Source organism: Symsagittifera roscoffensis, chromosome 7, assembly GCF_963678635.1.
Source record: "Symsagittifera roscoffensis chromosome 7, txSymRosc1.1, whole genome shotgun sequence".
NCBI classification, from domain to species: Eukaryota; Metazoa; Xenacoelomorpha; order Acoela; family Convolutidae; genus Symsagittifera; species Symsagittifera roscoffensis.
Window position 1 is genome coordinate 27,497,160 of NC_087068.1, and position 12,399 is coordinate 27,509,558.

The 12,399-nt window shown below is 49.7% G+C and overlaps 2 protein-coding genes across 2 annotated transcripts in view; both read left to right on the forward strand.

Annotated features, from left to right (window-relative positions):
• Positions 1-12,399, forward strand: part of LOC134851719 (uncharacterized) — a 133,102-nt gene that overhangs the window by 84,063 nt on the left and 36,640 nt on the right. The window lies entirely within an intron of this gene.
• LOC134851718 (ATP-dependent RNA helicase DDX1-like) overlaps positions 1-12,399 on the forward strand; it is a 39,578-nt gene that overhangs the window by 345 nt on the left and 26,834 nt on the right. The window lies entirely within an intron of this gene.

Below are 12,399 nucleotides of genomic sequence, written 5' to 3' on the forward strand. Positions count from 1 at the left end.
ATAGAACCATCCAAGTCACCGTGGGCGTGTGGAGTAGTGATGGCCAAAAAGAAAGGCGACCAGTTGAGGTTCTGTTGTGACTTTCGATACCTGAACTCCGTCACGGTGAAGGATGCCTATCCCATACCCAGAATTGATGAAAGCCTATCGAAGTTAGGTGATGCAAAATTTTTTACGACTCTTGATTTAGGTTCGGCTTTTTGGCAGGTACCATTAAGGAAACAAGACAGGGACAAGACAGGGTTCACCTGCGAGTTAGGTCTGTTTCAATGGAAACGGATGCCGTTTGGACTCTGCAATGCCACAGCCACGTTTCAACGGCTGATGGCACACGCGCTGATAGGCGTGACGAAGAAGTACGGCAACCTGGTAATGTGCTATGTGGACGACGTGGTAATAGCAACGCCAACACTAGAAGACCACATTGAGAGACTTGATGAGGTGTTCGCGTGCATGAAAAGATCGGGGCTGAAGTGCAAACCATCAAAGTGTGAAATACTCAAGGACTCAATAAAATATTTGGGCAGGATGGTAGACAAGCACGGCATCAGACCTGACCCAGACGCCGTGGAAGCAGTCCTAACCTGGAAATCACCGAAGACAGAGCACCAGTTGATGAGCTTCCTGGGCTTCGCTAACTATTACAGGGAGTTCATCAAAGGCTACGCGGACAAGGTATACCCGATGCAACAATTAATGAGACACAAGGGCAAGAAGTTCACGTGGAACAACGCAGCAGAAGAGTCATTCCAGAGAATAAAGAAAGAGCTATGTGAGGCACCAGTACTGGGTATGCCGACTGAGAAGGGGATGTACGTGCTGGACACAGATGCGTCGGTAGTCGCGATTTCTGGGGTTCTCCATCAAGAACAAGAATGGAATGGGAAGACAGTCTTGAGACCAATAGCATACGGGAGCAAAGTCCTAAGTGACACAGAAATGAAGTACGGAGCACCGAAAGCAGAGATGTTCGCAGTGGTCACCTTTGTCGAGAAATACAGAGCGTACCTAGGCAGTGAACCTTTCAAGCTGCGAGTAGATAACCGAGCATTAAGCTGGCTGAAAACGTACTCAATGGACCAGAGCTACATTGGGAGATGGATAGTTCGCTTGGACGGATACAACATGATAATTGAACATAGAACGCGAGACAAACATCAAAATGCCGACAGCTTGAGCAAGAAGACGGAGTTCTACGAGAGACAAGAACAAAGAGAGGCGGACAGACCTGAGATCAAAGATGGTTTCTCCTTTATGGACAAAGAAACATACGACAGTCTTCCACTCACGAGATGGCTGGACAAATCAGGTAAACCGATTGAAGATCATCCCGAATTGCCAAAAGAGTCTCTTGAAAAGACCATCTTGAAGAAAAGCAGAGGGATTCCGGTAGGAATAATGCTCAAGTCCAAAATCGTGAGGGAAACACTCAAGGCAAAAGGTCACGATCTCACCCAGGTAGAGGAGGGAACAGTCCAAATAGATGAAGACTTAATGAGGTTGCTTGAGAAACTATCGGATGACAAACCCGTGATCCAAGGGAAAAGTCAGGAGGCACCGGAACTAACCATACTTCGGAGAGAAAAAACAGTGAACAATACTGACATCTCAAAAGGAATCACCACTGATAGCAAGGAAGTTGTGCGATCACTAGTTGAGAAAATCCCCGAAAAAATTCTGGAGCAAACAAAAGTCAGGGATAAGAAAGTGACATTCAGAGAAGAAATTGAACACCTGGGATTAGATCAAGAGTCCGGGGAGTGGTCCAGATTCATGGAAGAAGACGAAACCGGAGAAGGAAAATTGTCCGGGGAGCGTAAAGAATGGGATGAAGACTCGGACGAGAACAGTGAGGATCAAGACAGTCTATGTATGATACTGGCGGAAGAGAAGATGAGACAGCACGACAGGGAATTACAGACAGATCCATCTTCAGGAACGTACAATCTGGAAATGCAAGAGGTACGAGGTGGAGAAGAGCTCGAGAAAATAGCAGTTTCAAGAAAGCCTCTTAGGGAACTATCGTGCAACTCAAACGTCAGAACGAATCTGGTACCAGAGGACGACATGAAGATCATGAAAAGGATAATATGTGTGAAACTGAGCGATGACATCCACAATCCTGGTGAGATGAATGGACAGATCATGGCGTTAAAGGAGCACGTTAAGGCGAGATATAGACTGTCTGACCTAATAAGGGCCCAGAAGAATGACAAAATAACAAGTAACCTCTCCAAATGGATCCATTCTGGAGTCAAGGAGAAGGGGGAACTTGAGGAAGACAGCTACAAGATCTTGAGCCAGTTCTACAAAGAAAAGAGAGACTTACTTTACCACACAGCGGAAGGGGTGGTAGCGTGCAAGAGAAGAGATGAGGAAAAGATATTACACAAACACAACCTCATCATACTACCACAACTGTACCAAACGGAAGTGCTCTTCAGATCACACGACCAAATGGGCCATCAGGGGATAGATAAAGTACAACAAAGGATACTTCACAGGTTTGACTGGCCGGGAATGAGAAAAGCTTGCGAGAGATGGGTGAATGCCTGCCTAGCATGCCTTCAAGTAAAAGACCCAAGGAAGATGAAGTTTCCCCTCAAGTCGGTCGAGAGTTCGGAATTCAATGAAGTGGTGCAGATAGACCATCAGAAAATCTGCATGACGGAATCGGGTTATAACCAAATACTAGTTATAATAGATCACTTCACCAAGTTGGCGGAAGCAGTTCCGTGCCAGACAGCCTCAGCAGAGGAAACATGTGATCACCTGATAACGCATTGGATATCGCGGTATGGTTGCCCAATGACTTTCCAGTCAGACAACGGCAAGGCTTTTGTGGGGGACTTAACAAAAGAATTGATGAAGAGGTCACACATTGCTCAAGCACACTCGACGACCTATCATCCACAGACCAATGGGTTGGTAGAAAGACAGAACAGGACACTAGTCAACATGCTCAGGGTGTACTGCTCAAGGTACATGACGGACTGGGACAAATACCTGCCACAGGTAGTAGGAGCCTACAATAGTACCCAGCACTCTACAACGGGTATCAGCCCTTTCATGATGTTGACGGGCAGGGAAAGGGCAATGCCTCTGACATTCTTCTATCCGGAGTACGAGGGGAAGAGGACGTCGCCTCAAGCATACGTGAAGGAAGCGATCAGAAGACAACAAGAGCTGAACGAGCTATGTCGGAGAAACACGGCACAAGCGCAAACGAGGCAACGCAAGAAATATGACGAAAAGATACTGAGAGCAAAGCCATACGAAGCGGGCCAATACGTGTGGGTCTTTCAAAATGTCATACCGCCCAAGGGAACAAAGAAACTACTCAAGAAATGGAGAGGACCGTTCATGATTACGGAAGTACATCAACAAGGAAGGTTCTATCGCTTGAGTACAGGGCGAGCAGCACATTACGAAAATCTGAAACCTCACGTTCCGTCCCCGGAGGATTGGTGCCTGCCGAAAGACATGGAGGGCCTTGACTACCTGGTGGTGGAACCAGCGTGCGAAGTGAATGAGAAAGGCACCAGAGAGAAAAATGATGGTAATGAGAACTTGAGTTTGGACGACAACGAAAAGATAGAAGTGGAATCGGATGCAGGTTCATTTGTAGAAGAAGACTGGAACGATCCCGAGCAAAACGAGGTACCGAAGTGGATGGAACCGGATCGACCAACACCACCGGAAACCAGGACGGGCAATCGTAAACGAACAGGTATGAGGTACAATAGGTACGGGGATGACTTCTTGATCGATAAGATACAGCCAGACAAGTTGGGCGATGAACTACTAAGCGCAGGCGAACTGGAGGCCGAAGAGGAATGGCAAGTGATTGACGATGGTGGACATTATCCGCAGGATGATAACTCGACGCCAGAATTGGAGACGGACCTCGAGCAGAGTGAAATAGAAAGGAGGGAGAACTCGAACTTGAGGATTCTAGAGTGGATGCGTGATGTCAAGGACGAGAGCCGCGAAGCACAAAGCATTCAGCAAATCGATGTATCAGCAGCAAGTTACATGAAGACAGAGGACCCTCTTTTCGGATGGACAGCAACAGATAGGCCACTGGACATCCCTAAGGACAATTCAGACCCGACATCGACGGGGACGTCGATAAATATTTTTGTCCGGGGAGTGGGGGTAGGACTTACCCACACCGAAAATTTGATGATAAAGAAGCTCAAGGAAGTGAGGGAAACAAGCGGATTGGAACTGGAGGAAGAAGAACCAGAGCCTACCATAGGAAGGAATTTCAAAACGAAATTCGAAATACCCAATGAATACTCAGAGAACATCATGATAACGGATAGCGACTTCATCCTGTCAAACAGGACCAGCGCGATCTGCATCACGGCGGACATGAGTTTCAAATCAAGATTGGAGGCTGACTTCAAAAGAGAGTACCAGAACGTAGAGTTTCTGTTCAGACAGAGGCCAGGACTGGGAGGCATATCAGCGCTTCCACCGTCAGTGGCACAAGTCCCGGGCAAATACCTCTGCTTCCTAGTAACGAGAGTCAACGACAGAAACACAATTGATCCCGAACACGTGATATTGGCACTGACAAGACTACGTGACTTCATGATTGAAAGAGGAATAGTGGAGGTCTCGATGCCGGTGTACGACCCAAACAGGGGCAAACTGAGCTCGAGGGAATTGTATGCTATCCTACATGTGGTCTTTGCAGAAACCGAGATAATGGTGCATCTTCACAAGAAGTACTACTTGAGCATCGCCTGAGTCGGGTACATGGAGGTATCGAGTCGGGTGTGAGGGAGGAGTCTTGAGTTAGGTACTGGGGTGCGGCGCAGGTAAGGGGATCTTAAGATGTGATTGGCATGACAATTATCATTTTAAATGAATGATGGTGCTAAAACATAAAATGTGTCTGCATGTTTTTTAGAAAATTTAAATTGAATCATTTTAGTAGGGCGAAAAGGGGAGGGTTTTTAATCATAAAAGTAATGGGGCTTTCTGGTTAGGAACATAGCTTGTCGGTCTAAATATCGGGTGTTATTTTCAGATTGATTTGTTGATCTCAAATTGACTACTCATCTGTATTTAATCAAAAGAAGAGAACGACATCTCAAGAAAACTCAAGTTGCTCAGGTAAAACTCAAGTTGCTCAGGTAAAACTCAAGTTGCTCAGGTAAAACTCAAGTACTAATACTCAAAGAGTCAATCGAAGTCACAGAAATGGCCGATCGATACTGGAAGTCCATGCCATCGGCTCTGAAAAAGCCCACACTTGATGAACTGTACAGACGGCTGAGAGATCTGGATTACACTCAAGTGAACGAGAGAATGGCAGTGATGCTGAACGCCATCCTACAATTGGAGGATGAGGGCGAGTGTCGAGAGTCTGCGACGGAGGCGGTCTTGATGGTAGGCTACACCACTGAAGGGGTGTCCGATCAAGCACAGACCAGATGGCTGTCCTGGAACGTGGATGGAGCGATAAGGGGGTTCGATTTGGCGAGGAACCCTGGTCTAAACAACAACACAGAGTATGGCGCGGGGGAATTCCCACTGCCGGCCAGACCATCAGTCAGGCCCGCGAGCCAGAGTACGAGTAAAGTACCGTCGATGTCACGGGCACAGCAGACGGGGGAGGCTTATCCGGACGTCAGTGCCATGAAAAAAGAACTCGAGAGAACCCAGCGGGAGAAGAATAAGGCTAACCTCGACCGGGATCAAGCGGTGCTCGAGAGGGATCAAGCGCGGAGAGAATTGGACATAATGAAGGCGGAACGGCTGCAGGCCGAAAGGGTGCGGGAGAATGCCGCGAATTGTGAGCAGCTGAAGCAGGCTCTCGAGAGAGACCAAGCAAAACTTGAGAGGATCCAGCAACAACAGCGCGAGCTCGATATGCAAAAAGGGGCTAGGCCCAAAGAGCGGGTAGTGACTGTCTCAAGGCCAGAGTCACGCATGGAGGTGGACGAAGCTCCTAGGTCAAAGGGACGATTCAACCTCGATCGTGCGGCGCAAGAACATATGAATGAGGGGCTGGAGGTATGGATACCACCCGAATCAACGTCCTCCCTGCGTGGAATGGAGACTCAAGTAATACGACCATTGATGGACGTCGCGCTGCCTGGATACACACCGAGTTCGACCCCAGGTAGTAGTGGCGGCTCGTCACGGCTGAAAGAGTTGCAGGAGAGGTTACAGCTGAGGAATCGCGAGAGTCCGGTAAGAGTGGATTTACCCTCGACTTGGGGGGAACAGCCTGTCAGGAGTGTGATGATCTCGAGCTACAAGAAGAATACGGATGGGAGATATCGCAAGCACAATCGTATAGACTGGAATCCGGCGCAGAGAGAGAGAAGAGATTGCTTCCACGATGCGACTTGGGTGGAGTACTTCACGTATCCTCGAGTGCCTGAAGGCTCGGTTCACTTGATTATTGGAGACAGCTTGCTGCGGGTGCTGACCCGGATCCAATCCCATTGGCAAACGGGAATCTTGAGCTTCGCCGGAGCCGCAACGCCGCAGATGTTAGCGACTCTTGAGATGCTAGGGATGGTGAGCGTGTACACAGTCACCCTGATGGTCGGGACGAATGATGTGTCAAGGGGGGAAGCGAGGAAGGTGACAAGGCTGCATGAAAAGATGAGCTGCATTCTCGAGGAGATACGGATCCAAATGGACCCGTCCATTCTCACGGTGTGTACTGTTCCCTACAACATGGGAGCGGATCAACATGCGGTAGAGATGAATACGAAGGTGCGCAGCCTGAACGAAACAATCAGGAAGATTCATCAGAGGAGTGTCCTTCCCCTTAGGCTACTGGACGTGGCTGAGCAAATGGAATTAACCTCTTTCCCTGACAATGAATCTGCGGATGGCATTCACTTTGACAGGCCCAGAGGGGTGGAATGGTTGAACGACGTCTTTCAAAAGCATATATGCGCGCTAGAGACGGATTTGCTGGAAACAGCACAGGTCACGTTCGGGCCACCCCCAAACCCACCCTTCTTCAACCCGAGATCTTTGTCGAGTCGCTTGGGCGAGAGGGCCGATTCTAGAGATAGTGAGAGGAATAGCCGGGCCAAGTTGCCGAGCACCACGCCCATGGAAGCTGATGAAGTGACATCAGCAACTCCCCAGGGGTCGGTAATGTCCTCAGTGGTGGTTGCGGAGAAAAAGAGGTCAGAGAAGCCACTGGAGACCAGCAGACAGAAGTATGAGGAGAAGGTCAAGGAACTGGATCTGGAAGACCTAGAGTGTAGACAGGAGCTAGCGAGGGCTTTGGGTCTTGAGCAGGTCTCACATGAAGACTTGGGGAGGCACAAGTGCGTGGACTGGTTGAAGGCTCATGAAACGCGTTTCTCGAGAGCGAAGTTGACAGAGACAGCAGACCTGAGTGGAATTCCCACTAGGTCGATGATGGGACCAATTAATTACAGACCTCTCAAGTCCTTGGGGAGCCCGGGACTGGTGGTGGAGCCTCCCAAGCACCGGACCAGCATTGCCAGAATTAGAGTGGCCACTCCAGCACAGTTGAGAGTGGTCGACAAACTGATGAACCCAAGAGAGATGGAGTTACCAGACGCCGAATACGAAGGCGCAAAATTGGCCAATGACCCCCGATATGGGAAACCCTGTGGGCAGGCGCAACTGGCCAAAACCTTAGCGGTCTACGACAGAGCAGACCCAGCTGCAGCAAGGGTGGTGATCGTGGCAGGATCAGATTTCGAAGGTACGTCTCCCAAGTTGTTTTGGCCAGAAACCCTGATATACACCTTGCCGGGTGCGGAACTGAACCAGATGTTGACCCTGGTAGTGGCAATAAAGTCAGAAATGCCCTGCGAACCTGAGTTACTGCTGTTTGCGGGGATGAACGATCATCTGCACGCAACGGGATTTCTTGAGCAGCTCAAGGGTGGTGAACCTACGCCAAAGAGGATCTGGGAGGCCATCCAGACCTTATTCGCGGCGATTAATGAAGTACAGGAGAATGTTGCCTCAAGATTCGGCGCCAAGACAAAAGTGGCGTTCACAACATCCCCCGGGTACTCGAGCATGCCGCTGGCTCTGCAATTCGTGTACGCGATCTTGATCTTGATCGCAGAGGGGAATGGGTGGCGTGTCCTGATGGCAGCTCCCAACCGAGAATTGGAACCGACGAACTTGAGGCTGTGCAAGTCAGAACTCGCGGCAGCGTGGGCGGACGTCTCCCATGCATTGAGAGGCTTTCACGAGTTGGCTGATATCCTCATCGTATTGGACGAGGTCCTCCTACTGGAAATATCTAACTTTGCCAGGCAACTTAAGCTCAGCCCGATCCTTAGGGATGATCACCCAGTGATAATTCACCTGACGGCTAGTCTGTGGTTTCGGGACATGGAGTTGACCATTACGAGCTCGACCAGCAGATCTAGAGGGCCAAACAACGAAAGGCAGAACGTGGCCACATCGGAAAAACAACTGGAGTCGATGGGGAATCGGTTGGCGCAAGAGGGAGGCAGATGGCCCTTCTTAAGCCCAAGGTTGGAAAATGCCACGAGGAAAACAAGAGAGGATGCGCCGCCTCTGGTGAAGCAGATCTGGGAGTTTCTCGAGGAGCAACTGGGAAAAGCTGAGGAAAAGGGGATGACCATTGGCAGGTTCGTCACGGCAGCCAATGAGGTCACGATTGGAGGATTTTGGAGAGAGCACGCGTGGGGTGAGCTGAAGACGAGGAGGGATCATGAGATTCTCGAGTTCTTGAGTCCTTGTTGGGGAAGAGAGTTCCTGACTGAGGTGTACAGTGCGAAGGAGACGATCTTTGATGCGTTTATACAGGAGATGTTGAATATGCCGATCAGCCTGTTGCTGGCGCTGTACCTGGTCTACCCAAGATACTTGTTTAATATGGGCCCCGCATACATGTTCAGTCGTGGTGTGGACACCCTCAGAATAGATGGATACTTGACGTTAGTACTCCTGACCCACGGTGAACTGGCGTCATTTCACCGATTGATGAGGTATGGGGAGCCCCTGGCGATGGGAAGAACACACTCGAGTATTGAGACCTACTCGTACAAGTGTGCAGCCGGGCTAAGGACGCTGCTCGTGCAGTATCTACTGATGCAGAACAGGCACCTGACTGGCGAAGAAAAGAGCCCGAAGACCAGAGAGGAGTGGAGGAAAGTGAATGGAGGCATGCCCCTATTAACGGATCTATGCCTAGCCATGAGATCGGATCCCATGGGGATTATCCGGGGGCTGGGGGAGGTCGTGACTTGTATATATGGACCGGCTGTCACGTTCGCATTTCCAGATCCCTTGGTGACAGCTTATCGATACTCCGTGACCCACGTGAGCCTCATAAGCGTACTGGATGGAACGACACTGAACTGGTGCCAGCAAGAGGTGCTAAGGGCACAAATGAGCAACACGGTGCTCTTCGGAAAGGTAAAGGATCCAGAGTTGATCGTGTACAGTTTCCGAGGACAAATGCAATGCCGGATGGGAGGCAAGCGCGAGGGCCCCATCGAAACTTACCCCAAGTTTTGGAACTTGAATCCCTTGGCAGCCAATGGACAAGAAATCTTGAGAATCCCTGCATGGACAAAAAGTTTCGAGTTGGTGAAAAAGGAGCTGGAAGCGATATTGGAGAGAGAAGCCCTACCGACGAGCATTCCCGAGTTCCCCATAGTGAGGAGAATGACCCTAGGGATGAACAGTTCCCTGGTTGTCCCATCCTCCTACGCGAGAACCACGACTGAAGAACGGCAGAAGGAGTTTACTGACGGCTGGGATCCGCTCTTCATCGGCTATACTGCAGCAATTTATTTCCATACTAGCGATGTGAAGATAAACTCATGGACGACTCAAGCCAAGAAGATCAGAGGGTCGATGCCCCCTAAATTCGACGTGCAAGATACCTTGAGAGTACTTAAGCGGGCAGGCCTAGAGAACCAGCGGCCGGTATGGGACGACGGCAGGATGATAGTGGAAGAAGGGCATGTAGCACTGAAAGCAGACGCGATGCTATTTGCCACAAGGAAGTACCGGGCACCTTACGGACTTGAGCTGATGGAGCGTAATAGAGAAGGAAAGAAGTTAGATGCAGCAGGTCCATTGTACGTGGCACTGACAAAAAGTGAGGCGACGAGTTCAGCGACACCATCACCCCTTCCAGTAGACATCCCTGGGGATAAAAAGAGTGGCACCGTGGCAGATCGATTCAAGAGGATCTTTGAGAGAAGGGAAGCAGAGTCAGGAGACGAAAGCATGGATGAAACCCTCAGTGAGGCAGGAGAGGATATGGAAGTGGGAAACACACCGGAGCAAAAGCCAACGGAAGTGGAATTCACAGCGCAGGAATTGTTGAAAGACCTGAGTGAAGAAAACTGGGCAGATACTCCCACGCCACCTTTGACCTCGTCCCCTCGCAAGTACCCGGAAATGTCGTTGACAAGCGAGAATCCCAACATGGGAATGATCTTCTTGAGTACGGAGAGGAGGGAGAAGAATACCTTCGAGGGAAACAGAGACGCCTTCCTGGGCACTCTGGATGGAGATGCTTGGCAAAAGTTCTTGAGCGAATTCAATCGAGAAGTGGATGAAGACACCACGTTGGATAATTTCAAAGAAGAACTGTGGGACACGGTGGTGAAGTTTGGTGAGCCTGTCCTGGTGGGGACGGGTTTAGAAGAGAAAGCTAGAGTGGAACTACTGAACAAAATGGTCGAGTTGAGAAAGTCAAGAAAGACCAGAGAAGACAAATGTAAAGACAGCTCTACTCCGAAACAGAAAACTGACAATAAAATAATTAAGTGTACAAGGGGGGATAAGGTAGGAACTAGTAATATGATTAAAAGTACTAATATCCTTAAGGCTCGAGCAGGGGGGAGGCAAGAGTTGGCTGGAGAAAAGGAAGTTGAATCAGTGATGATACCAATGACGCCCCCAAGCAAAGACGTGAAGTCTCGCAAGAGGAAGAGAGACGTGGAGGGAATGGGCAGTCCTTCAGCTGACGCGGTCTCGGAAAAAGACTTGAGAGAGACGGCTCCCATGGTTCTGGCGCGATGGAAAACGGCAGCCTACAAGAGTAGCTACGAACCGAGGAAACTGCTCGACATAGAAAAAGAAATGGAGAATCCCACTAGTTCAGTGACGGAGGAGGATTTCAAACCTCAAAGAATAAAAATGAAGCGAGGTTCGACGAGCGGGCAGACCTGGGAAGTAGATGTTGGCAAAGAGTGGGTCTCAAGTGAACATCACGCTGTCGGGAAGCAAGTGACCAGTGATCCACTTGAGAAAAGTAAAACCAGAAACACCTCCCGACCATGGTGGATAGCTCTCGAGACATTGAAGGAGATGGAAGGCTGTTTGAAGAAGTTGAACAGTGGAGTGGCTCGCAAACGATACAGCTGGGCCACCCAGCAGAAGGCTGAGGTCAACAAGATAGAGTTGGCAAACCAGCTGAAGAGATCCTGGCAGAACTTATTGAAGGATCATTTTGAAGAGGCGATGAGGACATCCTCATCGGCACCACCACTGATGGCGAATCCCTTTATCAGGACTGCAGGACAACTGATGTTCGCGTGGAGCCTGTTGGGGATAGAGCTGGAAACGCTGACTTCATACGACAAGTTGAAGCTGGGAGGAAAAAATCTAGAGATATACCGAATGTTGATGCAGCACGTTGCCAAGGACAACTCAGGCTTGAGTCTGGCAAGGAGGAAGGATGCAACCTGTTTCTTGAGGTGGACGATGTCGATGATGACTGACAGTACCATCCTATCATGTCATCAGAAAGCAGTCGCAAGCAAGACGTTGGAAAGGAGAGTCTCCACAGTCATCTTGAATGTGTATCAGAGCACTGGGATAGAGAGGGAGGATGGTTCTAGGCAATCTCTGGAGAACCATAGGAAGTTGGATGAGATACGGAGGTTCTACAACAAGAAGTTCGAAGAGGAGCACGACGTTCACCGCAACCTGGCTTCGTCAGGGGAGTACTTGAAACTCAACAGAAAGGGAGAGTACCAATATGTTTCTGGAGTAATGGGAATGGCGTACAACCCCTTCTTGGACCTGGAAGCTGGAGGAGCCAACAGAAATTATGAAGTGGCGGAGCTGTTGAAGTTCTGGACAGAGAAGATAGTGGAGATAGACGTTGTGGAGAGAGAGAGGCCTAGCCTGGGTCTGGTTCTTGAGGGGATGCCGGGAGTGATAAGTGTGCCACGCTCAAGTAAAAGAGTGGAGCTAAAAATGGGTGATGGGAGTGGCGTGTTGATCACGAACCTGGGAGTGGTATGGAAATTACTCAGACCTTCCTGGTGTCCACATCCCCATGCAAGTATGATTGAGGAGGTCACTGAGCGAGTGAGATTGGCACCGACAGAGGATGAGGACTTGGCGATCTTGAGCATAGTACACAAACTGATC